The sequence below is a fragment of the Ascaphus truei genome, chromosome 8, assembly GCF_040206685.1.
Source record: "Ascaphus truei isolate aAscTru1 chromosome 8, aAscTru1.hap1, whole genome shotgun sequence".
In the NCBI taxonomy this organism is placed as follows: Eukaryota; Metazoa; Chordata; class Amphibia; order Anura; family Ascaphidae; genus Ascaphus; species Ascaphus truei.
Window position 1 is genome coordinate 13848104 of NC_134490.1, and position 15199 is coordinate 13863302.

General features: G+C 44.5%; 1 long non-coding RNA gene across 1 annotated transcript; it reads right to left on the reverse strand.

Moving 5' to 3' along the window:
- Nucleotides 1-3950: 3950 nt before the first annotated feature.
- On the reverse strand, nucleotides 3951-14651 carry LOC142500891 (uncharacterized). The gene is made up of 3 exons (XR_012803338.1): nucleotides 14372-14651; nucleotides 8444-8623; nucleotides 3951-4326 (listed from the first exon to the last, which is right to left on the reverse strand). It is a non-coding gene; the product is annotated as an uncharacterized LOC142500891 (long non-coding RNA).
- Nucleotides 14652-15199: the final 548 nt, after the last annotated feature.

Here is a 15199-nt window from a genome sequence, read left to right on the forward strand (position 1 = left end):
ACATTGTAGCCACTGAGTTACACTGACTGAAGGATTGATTGAAACTGGAAGGCAGCCATTTAGTGAACCCTGGGAAGCAGGATTTTGCTGATCGATTACTGGTGAACCAATCAATTGGCAGCTTAGGTAATTAGTTTTCAATAAAGGTAATCAAAGGCGGCGTATATTAAAGCAAAGACAATATTTGTTTAACATTTTTTTAAGCTGCTCGGATTGCCTCATTAATATTCCCCTTTTTTGTTTTTTCAGTTTGTTTTAATCTTTTAAATATCTATATATATATATATATAATCAAAAAATAAATAGATGATACCGTTCTGTGGCTAACGAAATGCTTTTATTTGTGCGAGCTTTCGAGATACACTGATCTCTTCTTCCGGCGATGTTACAATGAATGAAGCAAGGATAACTTAAAAACAGTGTCTCTTGGAATGTTATCTGTGCTTCTCCTTCCCCCGGTGTGGATGTGTTTTATGGCTAGAGGTGTCAAAGGGTAACTGAAAGCAAGTGAAGAAAGAGTGTGTATGTGTATCAGTGTGAATAAAAATGAATGGAGAGCCCACAGTATAAACAGTGCTCTACACAAGGTGTGTGTGGAGTGAGAGGGATATAAATGGTGTGGGTGGGTGTGGAAATGTGAGAGTTTGTAGCACAACTAAAAGTGTGTGTGGATACTATGTGGTCCCTATTGGTGTATATGGATGGAAAACTAAGGAGTATTAGTATGTGTGAGAGACAGCTGTGTGTGCATATATATATATATGTATATACCCAAGTATAACAACATACACACAAAAGAGGGACAGCTGAAGGGATTGCTAGAAGGCTATGAGGCAGGAGGCCTTCCCCTTGTGGACACCACTTAACCCATGTCCAGTGGAACGCGCTAGATTCCACCCTCCTCCGTGACGTGGCGTCACACTTCGGAATAGAAACTTGTTTTTGTTGTGAAGCGCGTAGCGCATGTGCACGTGCTGGCAAGGACACTATGCGCATATGCATTGGCATCATAGTAGCTTGCGCTGTATCAAGCACTATGGGTGTGGCCTTAGTCTCCCTTGTAAACAGGTGGATGGAGGAGGCAGGGCCCGCTAGAGCAACTGCACCATCCTCAGTGCAGGTTCTCGCTTTTCTTCTATGAATATTGTTTTAGAAAGTGCTACACATTGTAGTATTATACTTGCATTGAAATTCACCTTGTATCATTGTCCTGAACATTTATTATGGAAGCAATACATCTTCAAATAAAACACTTATTTTTCTATTGCAGGGGTGGGCAACTTATGTCCTCAAGGGCCACCAACAGGTCAGGTTTTCAGGATATTCCTGCTTGAGCACAGGTTGCTCTGGTCAAAGATTGAGCCACTGATTGAGCCCCCTGTGCTGAAGCAGGGACTGATGGAGCCACCGGTGCTGAAGCTTGGAACCACTGATTAAGCCACCTATACTGAAGACGGGATTTCCTGAATGCCTGGCCGTTTGGTGGCCCTTGAAGACTGGTGTTGCCCACCCCTGCTCTAATGGAACTAAAACCCTGTTTAAAATGGAGTATATCTATGGGACAACATTGTAGCACTAACAAAACCAGATGAATGAAAGAAAAGAAAGAAATTAAAACAGGATTTTTCCCTGCGGTGAAAATACTTAGTTTTGCCCCAGTCGTCCAACTACAGGACATTGAAAAATAGACAATATTGTGGAAGCTCATGCCAACACAGAAGGTAAATTATAGCAATTCTGCTGCAGCTCATACAGTATTTTCAAAATCCTTAGAACGTGTGTCCTTCTAACATCTCAAAATACCAAAGGCAAGTGATGTTTCCACAGGTATTGTTTTCCAATACAAAACTCAGTGTTTGTCAGCTACCATATTTCATTGCTCACTGAAAGCTCAAACTGAAATAATTCAGAATACGTGTTATTACAAAGAGCAAACCAGTACAGAGAGCAGGTAATACAATTGTATAATCTGTGCCGTTTGCTTATTTCCAATATATGTGCTGCTCTTCAGGGCTTGGACATGGAAAATCTATATTGCAATTTGGCAAAGCAATACAGCAACGAAAGCCATTCAAAAAATAATTCCTCGTTCTCAAAAGGAAGATGTTTTACCAAGAGGCAAAAGAATGTTGTAACTACTTTAATAATAATAATAATAGCATGTTCTTGTATAGCGCTGCTAGTTTTTACGTAGTCCTTTACAGAGACATTTTGCAGGCACAGGTCCCTGCCCCGTGGAGCTCACAAACTTTTGTTGCTGTTTGTGTATATAGTTATATTTGTTGTCTCTCTCTAATGTAAAACTTTTTTTTATTGTATTTACACACAGTGACCGAACTGTGTGCAATAAAATGTTATTAAGCAGATTGTTGTCAACGGAGATGGAGATATTTTGTATATACACCAAAACTATTTCTTCTTATTTCTTTTTTTGGTGTGGGTGATAACAATTTTTCCCATGGTAGATCCCAGTTAGAGACTTGAGGTCAGCTCCATCTGACCTTCCGGTAATCACTTAACTTTGTGCACGATAGTTTCAGGTTGAAAGCTGGGATTGCATTGGTCTAGTATATGTTACCTACATTGGCAGAGAAATATAAAAGTCATTATATCTAAAGCTTGCTCCAATTGAAATGATTTCGACCAGATATACGACATTACTCCTACCTAATCATGAAGTGCCATTTTCATTCATGAGAAGTATTTTGACTATATTATGTTCATATGAACAGATTTAACAGTTCTTCCTAGTACAGCAATCTTTGCACCCAGGCTTTCTAAGAATTCCTAGGAAAAGCGTACATACATATGTATGATCTCAAACTACTTTGTTTGTAAAGATTTGCAGTCAATAAATATTGAAGCGATGTGGTTAGCTCCTTTGCTGCCACTGAGGTTGCAACACACTACAGAACGCAATAAAATCAACGTAGCAGAGAAGGGTTTAATATGTCATTTGATTATAAATCATTACCATGAGTATGACTAACACAAACAATATTCCCAGCCATGATCATTGAATTTGTTATCAATGATTTAGTGAAAACCATATGTATGTTTATGCCAAGCAATTTTACAAGAACTCGGAGGAGAAAATACATATGTTGCCTAGCAACGTGGAATTCTCAAATGGCTCCAAGAGTACAATTTCCAGCGCTGATGGCAGTTTCACTCTGACTCAAATGTCTTCCAGACTTTAGTTACTGAATAAAATATACATGTTCTATCAACAGAATATGCTATTTGGGTAAACACAGGATATTTCTCCTTTCTTATGCTGAGAAGTAAAGTAAAGCGATTAGGCAAGCAGGACCGCAGAATCAGCAAAACAAGGACTTCACTGAGAAATGGCAGGCATGGTCTACGTTGCAAATTGTGCATTAAAATGAACTGCTTTCACAAACAGAGCTGGCTCATTTCTGGTCTCTTCCTGTAGAAGTTAATGGCTTACAAATGTGACTTTTTATATGTGTACACAGAGTGACTTCTTTTGGGCTATGCAGAGTTGCCTTTTGATATATAGGAGCAGATAGATAGATAGATAGATAGATAGATAGATAGATAGATAGATAGATAGATAGATAGATAGATAGATAGATATTGCAGTAACTATTATTATATCTGCACAGGATTTGAATCTGCTTAATACATTTATTAATTAATAGACAGAAAGCAGAGCTCCTCTAATTTTGGACACCTTAGCTTGAATGTGGAGAAATACTACATCTATAGATTTTGACTATGTTGAAATTCACATCTAATCATCTCAAACACAACTGTATTGTATTCAAGAAATGAAAAATAACAAACTTTTTATATGTATTCCCGAGACAATGTACCATACAAATAAAGAAGATAAGCTAAAAAAATGGAAAAAACATTATCTGGAATACATTACATTGCTCATAAGCAATTACCCATTAAGGGTTACAAATCTATTGGATGTTTTCTCAATTGAATGATTGACCATGGACTATATAAGGGCTCTCAGCGCTCCATTACCAGACCCCTGATGAAGTCGCTGTGCATGATGTGACGAAACACGTAGAGTTCTTCTGTTAGAGGACTGTTTTCAGATGAGCCAGCAGTGTCACGGAGCAAAGATCCCATAGCGGGATTATGTGGGTTATGAATTGCTGTTTCCAGGGGACCTCTCTGTGATGCTCAAACCTGGTGTGCGCCTGGATGTGGAATCGCATCCTCATTTGTCCATGAGGACCAGGTCCCAGCTTGCCTGTCTGGCTGCTACATTTCTTCATGGCCCTTGCTGCAGTCCTCCAACGCGCTTGTCCTAGCGACCATTGTGAGTTGCTTATTTTACAGTGTCTGAAATAAACCATTTTTTATTGATCTGTGCTATGGAATCCACGCTTTACACAAACACACACACACACACACACACACACACACACACACACATATCTTGACAAATTACCCAAACAGCTATTCCACCCACCTAAAAAAAGCTGCTCGCCACCTGGTCCGCCCCTGGCCACATCCCCAATTTAAAAAAATGGAATAAATTCCCAAGAAAAATTCTCGTCTCTCTGCACTATTCTTTTCCCATTTTATTTTCCCAAAACAATCTGCCACATCTGTAGTGGCACAAGTCTACAATTTTGCATCTTCTCCCTCTCCCCCCATCCTCTCTCCCCTCCATCCTCCCTCGTCTCTCTCCCCCTCCCTCTCCCCTCCATTCTCCCGCCCCCCCTCCATCCTCTCTCTCCTCCATCCTTTTAACACCATTTAAAAACAAATTGCGTTTATTTGTGTAAACCATGTACAACAAGAAGAATTACACAAGAAACAGTTAAGAATACACTTACTGGGCGTCTGGGGGGAAAATATAGGTTTTCCTAGGTGCAGGGTACCCACTTGGATGAGCTTACCCTGACCGAGATATACACCCGGTTCTCCTGGTCCTCTTTTCGGCTTCAGTTCCCAGCCGTGACCGCTACGTTCAATTCTCAGAGCCTGGCCTTCGCGTCTGACTTAGTCTTAGCGAGGCAGACGTTCCTAGCTTCTAATGAAGTTGGTTGCTCTGCTATTTCGAACATAGCAACTTTGAAAAGCCCGCTTTAGCTTCATCAACACAAGTCACTAGATGGTCTCATTCTCTGCCTCGGCTGTCTCCTTAAATACCCTCCGCTAAGCTATTCTTAGCATGGAGGTAGGAGGAGCGACCAATCAGAGTGTGGGAACCCTATCCCACTAGCCAATAGAAACAGGGGCCTGTCTCTTGGCTGACGTTGGAGGAGGGGGCATGTTAAGCTGTTCGGAATGCCCCATGGGTGAGACATATGAATCGACCAATGGGATACGCGCCTACATTCTGCCACTTCCCATGGTCAACTCACTGCCACCTACTGGGCATGCTCCACTAAGTCCGGCAGACGAGAGGGTCTTCCCCGCAGGGGGTCTCTGTTCTCCAGACTCAGTACTCCGCCCTGCCCAGGCCACTTAGTAGCCCGACACCTCTCAACGTCCCTTCTCCTCTTTGAACTACGGACTTGCAGACTTGCTGGCACCTTAAGCAGATGCCCTGGTGGACTACATAGAGCCTTATAATAAATGTATAATGCACATAAAACATATTTTAATATATGGAGGACCTTGGGGAGACTCGTGACTGTACGCGATACAGGACTGAGATATCGGGGCTTGAAAACCAAGAGTCTGGGGGACACGGGGCAGCCCCGGTGTAATTCCACTTGCGTACCGGCAAAACATGCCTGCTTACCAGGTAGAATTAAGGTATTACCGGTAGCTCTGGTCTGGTGCAATCTCACCCAAATACCACACTTAAAGCTGCAGTTCAGTCCTGCATGTTTGTTTTTTTTAATAAATCAGTTCTGTAGTAAGAAAAAATACTTTTAGCATTTTCTGTTTTTAAAAAAACAACTTTGAAAGACCAATTTTCTTGTATTCTATTTTAACAGCCATTTGCTAAGGCACTGCCCCTTCATGTCCTGTCACAAGCTCTGGCACACCCCTTTGTCAGCCCTGCCCTCCCTCTAGCACTTGTCAATGCAGCAGTGCTCATGAATATTCATGAGCTTCCACTGCCAGTCAAGCAGATTATAAACAAATGCCAGCTTTTAATATGTCACCAAAATTTCGACCTATCAATACATGGAAAACGAATTGAGCTGCAGCTATACAGTTCTTTAGGTAATTAGAGATTGCACACATGAAACTATTGAAGTAAAAAAATAAATGTAAAAAAAAAAAAAAGACTGAACTGCAGCTTTAAAACTTACACCCAGCAAGTTTCATGAATCTGAGGTAAAGGGAACATGGAAAGTGGAAAGGCAGGGGTCACTTTAACTTAATGATACCTGGCCCCTGGCTTATAGTGCTTTGTAGCTGCCAGGGACCCATGGGACCCAAGGGCAACCAGAGGGCGTAACCTTTAATGTATAGCCTGGTTACCCTTGCCCGTCACACACTCTCCCCTCCATCCCCTCTCCCCTCCCTCCTGTCTTCCCTTAACAGTGCACACTCACACACACACCAACACAGAACAACACAGACACACACACCAACACAGATACACACACACACACAAACACTCTCGCACTTATGCACACACTCCCACTTATGTATGTATGTCTATATTTATATAGCGCCATTAAAGTACATAGCGCTTCACAGTAGTAATACACGTGACAATCATATAAATATCAAACAGTACAAATAACATATCATGGGAATAAGTGCTTCAGACATAAAAGTACATTGTAGAAGAGGAGTCCCTGCTCTGAAGAGCTCGCAATGTAATTGGTGGGGAGAACGTACAAAGACAGTAGGAGGGCATTCAGGTAAGTGCATCTGTAGGGGGCCAAGCTTTATGTATCATGTGTATAGTATTAGCCACGGTGCTACTCATATGCTTCTTTAAGCATGGGTGCCTTAAGGTGGGTCTTGAAGGTGGATAGAGAGGGTGCTAGTCTGGTATTCAGGGGAAGAGCAATCCAGAGGTACGGGGAAGTCAGGGAGAAAGGTTAAAGGCGGGAGAGGGCTTTAGATACAAAGGGGGTAGAGAGAAGACATCCTTGAGCAGAACGCAAAAGTCGGTATGGTGCATAGCGAGAAATTAGGGCTGAGATGTAAGTCGGGGCAGAAGAGTGTAAAGCTTTAAAAGTGAGGAGAATTGAGTTTGAGATGCGAGATTTGATAGGAAGCCAGGAGAGGGATTTCATCAGGGGAGACGCTGAGACAGATTTAGGAAAGAGTAGAGTGATTCTGGCAGCAGCGTTTAGGATAGATTGTAGGGGAGACAGGTGAGAGGCAGGAAGGCCGGACAGCAGGAGGTTACAGTAATCGAGAAGGAGAGAATGAGGGCCTGAGTCAAAGTTTTAGCAGTCGAGTAAGAGAGGAAAGGGCGTAACAATATGTTATATTGCGGAGGGAAAAGCGACAGGGTTTTAGATATGTTTTGAATGTGAGGGGCGAATGTGAGAGAGGAGTTGAGTGTGACTCCTAGGCAGCATGCTTGGGCTACTGGGTGAATGATGGTACTTCCAACAGTAATGTGGAAGGAGGTGGTAGGGCCAGGTTTGGGAGGAAGTATGAAGAGCTCTGTTTTTGCCATGTTAAGTTTAAGTTGGCGGATGCCCATCCAGGATGATATTGAAGAGAGACATTCAGAAACTTTGGTCTGTACAGCAGGTGTAAGGTCAGGGGTTGAAAGGTAAATTTGTGTGTCATCAGCATAGAGGTGATATTTAAACCCAAGAGATGTGATTACTGTAGGTCACCTAGAGAAAGTGTGTACAGAGAAAAGATAAGAGGTCCCAGGACAGAGCACCGGGGTACCCCTCACACAGAGATCGATAGAGGAGGAGGTGGTGTTAGCAAAAGAGACACTGGAAGTACGATGAGAGAGGTAAGAGGAGATCCAGGATAGAGCTTTGTCACGAATAGCAAGAGTATGGAAATGTGAAGGAGAAGAGGGTGGTCCACGGTGTCAAATGCTGCAAAGAGGTCGAGTAATATGAGCAGAGTGTAATCACCTCTGTCTTTGGCAGCATGGAGGTCATTAGTTATTTTAGTGAGGGCTATTTCAGTGGAATGAGCAGTGTGGAAGCCGGATTGTAGAGGGTATAGGAGAGAATAAGTGTTGAGAAAGTGGAGAAAGTGAAAAAATACAAGATGTTCAAGAAGTTTAGAGGCAAAAGGCAGGGGGGAGACAAGTCGATAGTTAGAAAGACAGGTAGGGGCAAGCCTGCTGTTTTTGAGTTATGACTTATGCGCACACACACACACACACACACACACACACACACACACACACACACACACACACACACACACACACACTTATATAAAGTAAACACACAGCCAAGAGAGAGACAGCCAAGAGAGACACCACGTGCCAGCACCCACTGCTCTAGTGACCCGCGCCTGCTATGTGAGTAAAGTATGAAGAACCGCCACTTACCTCCCCCTGTTCCGTCTTCCATGGGGACAGGCGGTGGTCAGACTACAAACCTGGCCACATTGTCACCAACAGAAAGCTGCAATCATTTCCCCAATAATGTGCTGAAGCTGGGACATCCTTAAAATCTGATCTGCTGGTGGCTCTTGAGCACTGGCGTTGGACACTCCTGATCTATACAATCTGTATTTGTTTTCAGGGATAGAGGGCTCTGTATTACTTATTGGAATAAACGAAGTGATTAGTTTCACTGTGCTCCGCTTTGTCAGATGCAGAGAAAGGAGAAACATAATGCATATTATAAAACAACTGAGCAGCTGGAAAGCTGCATCATCTGTTATGGTTATATGTAGGGACGCCGACAGGAGGGGAGGGTCCTCTGGGGGTCCGCACGATGAACCACGGGAGAAAAGCAGTGAAGCTGATCACCCCTCCCCCTCTGTGATAGGCAGAGCAGCCTGTCACTCAACAGGAACAGCCAGTGAGGCTGCACATTCCTTCAGCACTTCCACACTACAGCTCCGGCTCTTTCCACCAGGCTTCAACCTCTGCGGCACTGGGCTGGAGGTGACTAAGCAGCCACACATGTGAATGTGGCTTGTTATTTTAATGCATGTGTTTTAATAAATGGTTTAATGTGTTATTGGAGGCTGCTTTGTGGTCTTACAGATACATTGTTACTTTTTCTGTGGTTGGACGTGACCAAACAGCAGCAACCTCCTTAGATAGAATATATTTTATTGGACAAACAATATCATTTGGTCACTCACTAACCAGCATAAGAGATGACCTAACTGCCCTATGGACTGTAGCCTAACCACTTCGCGGCTTTTATTAATCCACGTAACTGTTCACTTTGTTCAGTTACATATTTTTATTTATTTCTGAAGTACTCGTTTCTTCTGCACTATCGTAACTGGACTAACATGGCTATTTCTATTTAAACCATTAAGTTGGAATCTAACTAAGCAGAACATTGTGGCCAGAACACTGTGATGTTATCAGTGACATCAGAATGGGAGTTGTGGCTAAGTTGTAGCTGTTGCCATTTGCCTGGAGTAGTCATCAATCATTGGTCTAAATACTATCTGACTTTAGACAGCTAGGCTGCTGCCACCAGCTGAAACACAAAACACAAAAGCGCAAATGCATATAGTGAAGTAAGTTCCAATATTATTGTATAAATAAAATGGTAAGATATCTGCGTACATCAATTCAAATTACAATACTGTATGTATTTCATGCCCTTATGTCATGAGTTACCCGGCACCGCATCAATCACAAGATAACTTGGTCTTTGCTTGACCTTCCGTGTGGAAATCCAGGCATGAAGAGCTGTTCATACACTGTCTTCGGGAGCCCCTCGTTCGCCTCTGTGTGTCTGTATGGACACCTTCGGACACCGGGACCTTTGGAGCCGCCGTCAGGCTCGTACCTCGGAAGTTGTGTGTGAATTGCGACTGACCGTAAAGCAATAACTGCCGTCAAGGGTATATTTACGTCACTCGGAACGTCCAAAAGTCTCTCTTAGCTTCGGCACATATAGACTGATATGAAATGACTGTAGGGCCTATAAAAATAATATATCCTACGCGTTTCGTAGCATAAGCTACTTCCTCAGGGATCACCTGCCACCAGCATTGTAAGGTCACATGAGCTCATAAGGACATCATAATACACTGAATGTTGGTGAGCTATAAATGCTGAAGTCGGCCAGGACGAATCATTCGTCAGCATGAAGCAAAGGAGGAGAATTTCCTTGTAACAGCATCAATAATATTCTGATGACCAATGGAGACACAGAGATGTGAGTGCAGTTTATTCTAACAAGGGCCAGTTGGGACAAGTGGTGGGATACCAGTCCACGTGTGTATGTTACATTTGAAAATTGCTGACTATTCTCCTTAAAAGCAGCAATTTCCAGGAGTATGTGTGGATACAACTAGACATCTTGTAAACCTATGGTGAGCTAAGCTGGTAACCCTATGGTGTGCTAAGAGAAAGCAGCACCTGATCATATGAGCCAGGTGTGGAAGGAGCAGATGCCAGAACTCGTAGAATCTATAGAGAAGTCATAAGGTGCTGCAGAGATGAGATATTGTTATAGTGTTACAAATAAAATTATAATCCCTACTGATGTGTGGGCAGCTTCCTATTAAATACCATAAAGGAACCTTTCAAATCAAATGCACTTTACAATAATGTCAGCAGCAGCCACCTCTTGGGTGGAATCTCCCAACAGCACATACTGTATATCAAACATTTAATTATCTAATTACTAGGAGAGAGATAAGCCAAAGATAAAAAAAAAAAAAAAACGGGGTTTATATATCAAAGTTGTTTTATAGGGTTTTTAATTAACTTAATTGCTCAGATATTAAGAGGGTTCCTCAGTAATTGGATGATATCAATAGGGGTGAAAAAAGTCAGAATAAATACTATTTATCAAAACAGCAGCAGGCATCTAAAAAAAAAGTAATCCAGTTCAATGCAGAAGAATTTAATAAATATATTGCCGGTTTTTCCACCAATTGTGCCTGTGTTTTGCAGCCAGAACACTTAGGGGCCGGTTCACAAAGCAGTGATAAATGTTTTTAAGGGAGATAAATGCCCTTATAGCACGATACTGCCTGCTCTGCTATTCGCAACACAGTGATAACAGCGCAGTATCACGCTGTAATGGCTTTTTATCACCCATAAACAGTCAGTGAAAAAAAAGTCGTCCAATAGGCCAAAAAATGTCAAACCCACTGTTTTTTGCCAGTAACTGCTATTCACAAAGTAGTAACTTTAGTGTACTGTAAAAGCTTGCCATCTTTGTTCACCCGTGGGTGTCCGGGGGCCTCCAGGTGGTCCCTGCAGGTGTCTGGGGGCCTCCAGGTGGTCCCCATGGGTGTCCGGGGGGCCCATGGGTGTCCTGGGGCCTCTGGGTGGTCCCCGCTGGCCTGCGGTACCAATCTTGTGCCGCAAAAGAATTGTGCAATGCATTCTAATAAATAAATACACCCCCCTTCAAATACATACATTATAGTAGGAGTGTGGGTTAACCCCTTAATTACTATAGCTGTTATTAACCGCTATGGTGATTAAGGGGTTAGGGGCCATTAGATTGTATTATTTCTTGTATGCTTTCTGGCAACGGAGTACATGGACCTGCAGTATGCTGATGAGGATGCCCTTCATGATGGCAGGGGTAAGTAGAAAGGTTTATTTACTTTATTTATGCTGGCTGGATAATGTTTGATTTTATAAGAGGCAAATGAGCTATCATCCATATCTGGATAATAGTTATTTTGTACATTTCTGTAATGTATCTGTTGGGGGGGGGGGAGGGGAAGGTGTATTTATTGCAATGTACTCCACACCCGCGGGGACCACCTGAGAATCCCCGGACACCACCTGAGGACCCACGGACACCACCCGAGGGCCCCCAGACACCCACGAGGACCACCCGAGGGCCCCCCCACACCCACGGTTACCACCCGATGGCCCCCAGACACCTACAGGGACAACCCGAGGGCCCCCAGACACCCGCAGACCACCAGATACACAACGGGAAAACCTGAGGACCCCTGTAGGGCCCCCAGACACCCGCAGGGACCAACGCCGGCCTCTGGCATCAATCCTTTGTCAGAAAAAATTAAAATGTTTTTATGTGGGGGCACAGGGGATGGGTGGGTTGTGTATTGGTGATTAGTACAAATTATAATGTTTATTGAGGGCAGAGGGGGTGAGTGAAGGCCAAGTACCCGCTTCACTCACCCCCTCTACCCTCAATAAACCTGCTATTGTGCCTTAACCCCTTCATTGCCTTAGCGGCTATCCGCTAAGGCAATGAAGCTGCTTGAAAGTTATTTTTATTAATAGTGTCAGGAGCAGGGGGTTTCCTGAGCTGAAGCACTTTGATTTATGCCTCAGCGACCCCCTGCTTCCCGAGTTACAGGCCCTTGGATGGGGAATCGGGTGCCGGTATCGTCGCCATTTTTAACTCATCCGCGTCACGTGACCGGGGAATTTAAATAATGAAAGAGATACCGGAACCCAATATCTGGGCCTGTAACTCGGGAAGCAGGGGTCCCAAGGGTGAAATCAATGCGGTTCATCTCAGGAGACCCCCGGCTACACACACTATTAATAAAAAATTACATTAAAGCAGCTTCATTACCATAGCAGATAGCCGCTACGGTAACAAATTTGTTCAATTTCTTATTTGGGTTTTAATACTAGTGTATTGTAGCAGGGGTTTTCCGGAGCAGAACCGCGTTGATTTCAGGTCTGGGGACCCCCTTCTTCCCGAGATGCAGGCCCCGTTATGGGGTGCCGTATCTCCTATGCATTTAAATGTCCCGCGTCACGTAACCGTGGGAATAAAATGCATAGGAGATACCGGTATCCCATAACGGGGCCTGTATCTCGGGAAGCAGGGGTTTCCCCGACCTCAAATCAATGCGGTTCTGCTCCGGAGACCCCTGGCTACAATATACTAGTATTAAATGTTATATTAAAACATTTTGATCTCTGGCGTGATATGCGCAGGGAGAAGCGGCTCTCTCTCTACAGCAGAAAGAACTCGCCCTTTTCAGAGAGGCAATCTTCATGCCGCCGGCTACTCGCCATGTTTGCAAATGTTGACATCACAGGTATTCTGGGCTTTCTGCATACCATGATAGCAACGATGTCAAAACTGGCGGTTTCAACAGCCCAGCGATATATTTTCCCCGACGCTTAGTGCATAGGCCCCATAGTCGATTTTAGCGCTGCTTTGTGAATCAGCCCCTTAGACTGATAAACTATACTGTCTTACTTAGTTACCATTGGCACTACGTCTGTTAAGAATAATCTATGCCTCAAGTTTCCTAGGTACGTAGTTGGATTGGGGGTAGGTAGATGGGTAGCTGGGTTGGGGGTAGGTAGATGGGTAGCTGGGCTAATCTCCACCCCATTGCAAGGCCGTCTTAACAGCATTATAGGCCCCCAGGCAAAGCAGTGCACTGGGCCCCCCCGCGCGCGTGCAGATGCAGGACACCCGGCGTGCATGCTTTGAGCGTGAGCGCGCTCAGCGCCAGCGGGAACTCAGCCTTACACTGCAAGCAATTAGTGGGAGATTTGAATATTGAGGTGGCCGCGGAGAAGAAAGACCAGGAAGGGGGGAGAGAGACCAGGGGGAACCAGTGCAAGACAAATGTACCCAAGTGCAGTATACAACCAGTAAGTACCTAAGTGCAGTATACAACCAGTAAGTACCTAAGTGCAGTATGCAACCAGTAAGTACCTATGTGCAATATACAACCAGTAAGTACCTAAGTGCAGTATGCAACCAGTAAGTACCTAAGTGCAGTATACAACCAGTAAGTACCTAAGTGCAGTATGCAACCAGTAAGTACCTAAGTGCAGTATACAACCAGTAAGTACCTAGTGCAGTATGCAACCAGTAAGTACCTAAGTGCAGTATACAACCAGTAAGTACCTACTGTCACGGCCCCTTTTATTCTCCAACATCTCCGAATTTTTTCGGGGATATTTTCCGAATGCCACGCACTTCACCGCGTTCATACCGCATTCATGTTCATGCATTCAATATTATGATCGCGTCACAATACCGGAGCATATTCCGGGGGAAAAAAAAACTGCATCTGCCCGCAGTATTCACAGTTACGGCCGCATTAGGCTAAAGGCGGCCGCCACTGTAAGTGCAGTATACAACCAGTACAACCAGTGCATATACAAATGTTAAAGTTTTCTGTCAGCAGTACATGACATGTCTAACATGGCGGCGCCCTGCTGTGGGAGCCGCTGAGAACCTCCCGCGACTGGGTCGCCTGCCGCAACCTTCCTGGAGCTCCGATGATCCCCTGATACGCGCGCACTTCCCCCTGATAGGGGGGAGGAGAGGGGGTACCGGCGGGATAACGGAGCCACTGCCGCACTCACCTGGTAGATGGTCTCAAGAATGGACCAGCAGCAGGCAGCTTCTCCTTCACTTCTCCAAGCGCTTTATGGAGTGACTCCAGGGTTCCTCTCCACAGCGCTTGCGTAGCAGGGCTAGGTATACTCTGGGCTTCCATACCCTGCCTGCCCCGCTCCCCTGAGTCGGCGCCGTGGAGGTCAGAGCGCAGAGTGACTCCTCGCACAGCAGCAGGACACAGAGCGGAGTTTTTGAGGGGAAGGTAGAGCTAGTCGTTTCGGTTCCCCTCCACTGGGGGCCCTATGATCGTGGGGCCCCTGGGCAACTGCCCACCGTGAACATAGGTTAAGACGGCTCTGCCCCATTGTGATGTCATCTAGCTACATGGCTAAGGATGGGATGATGAAACTGCTGCAGCAGTGAAACACACATTTCCTGGGTGGGGATGTAGGTAGCTGGGCTCCCTAGAGAGAAGGAGGGGGAAGAGAGAGAGAGAGAGAGAGAGAGAGGAGGATGGGGGAGGAGAGAAGAGGGGCATAGAGAAAATGTGAGAGGAGTATGAAAATTACAGCTGTCTCTTATTTATGTTCTCCTGTAGTTCCTTTAAAGAAAAAAGGTATTTATTGTAGAAAATATATCCCCATGCCCTTACAGCATTAATATTACATTATGTGTCTAGCAGTGATTCCTAAAGGGGTTTGCAAGGGGTCTGCCAAAAGAAATATGCAATGGTGGATCCCGATCCCAGGCAGTATTGTGGTTCCGGAGCCAGTGTGAAACCCATCAGGTCTATAACTACCCCCTCCCAAGGACCATAACTACCGTTTCCCCGGTCTATAATAACCGTACCCCCA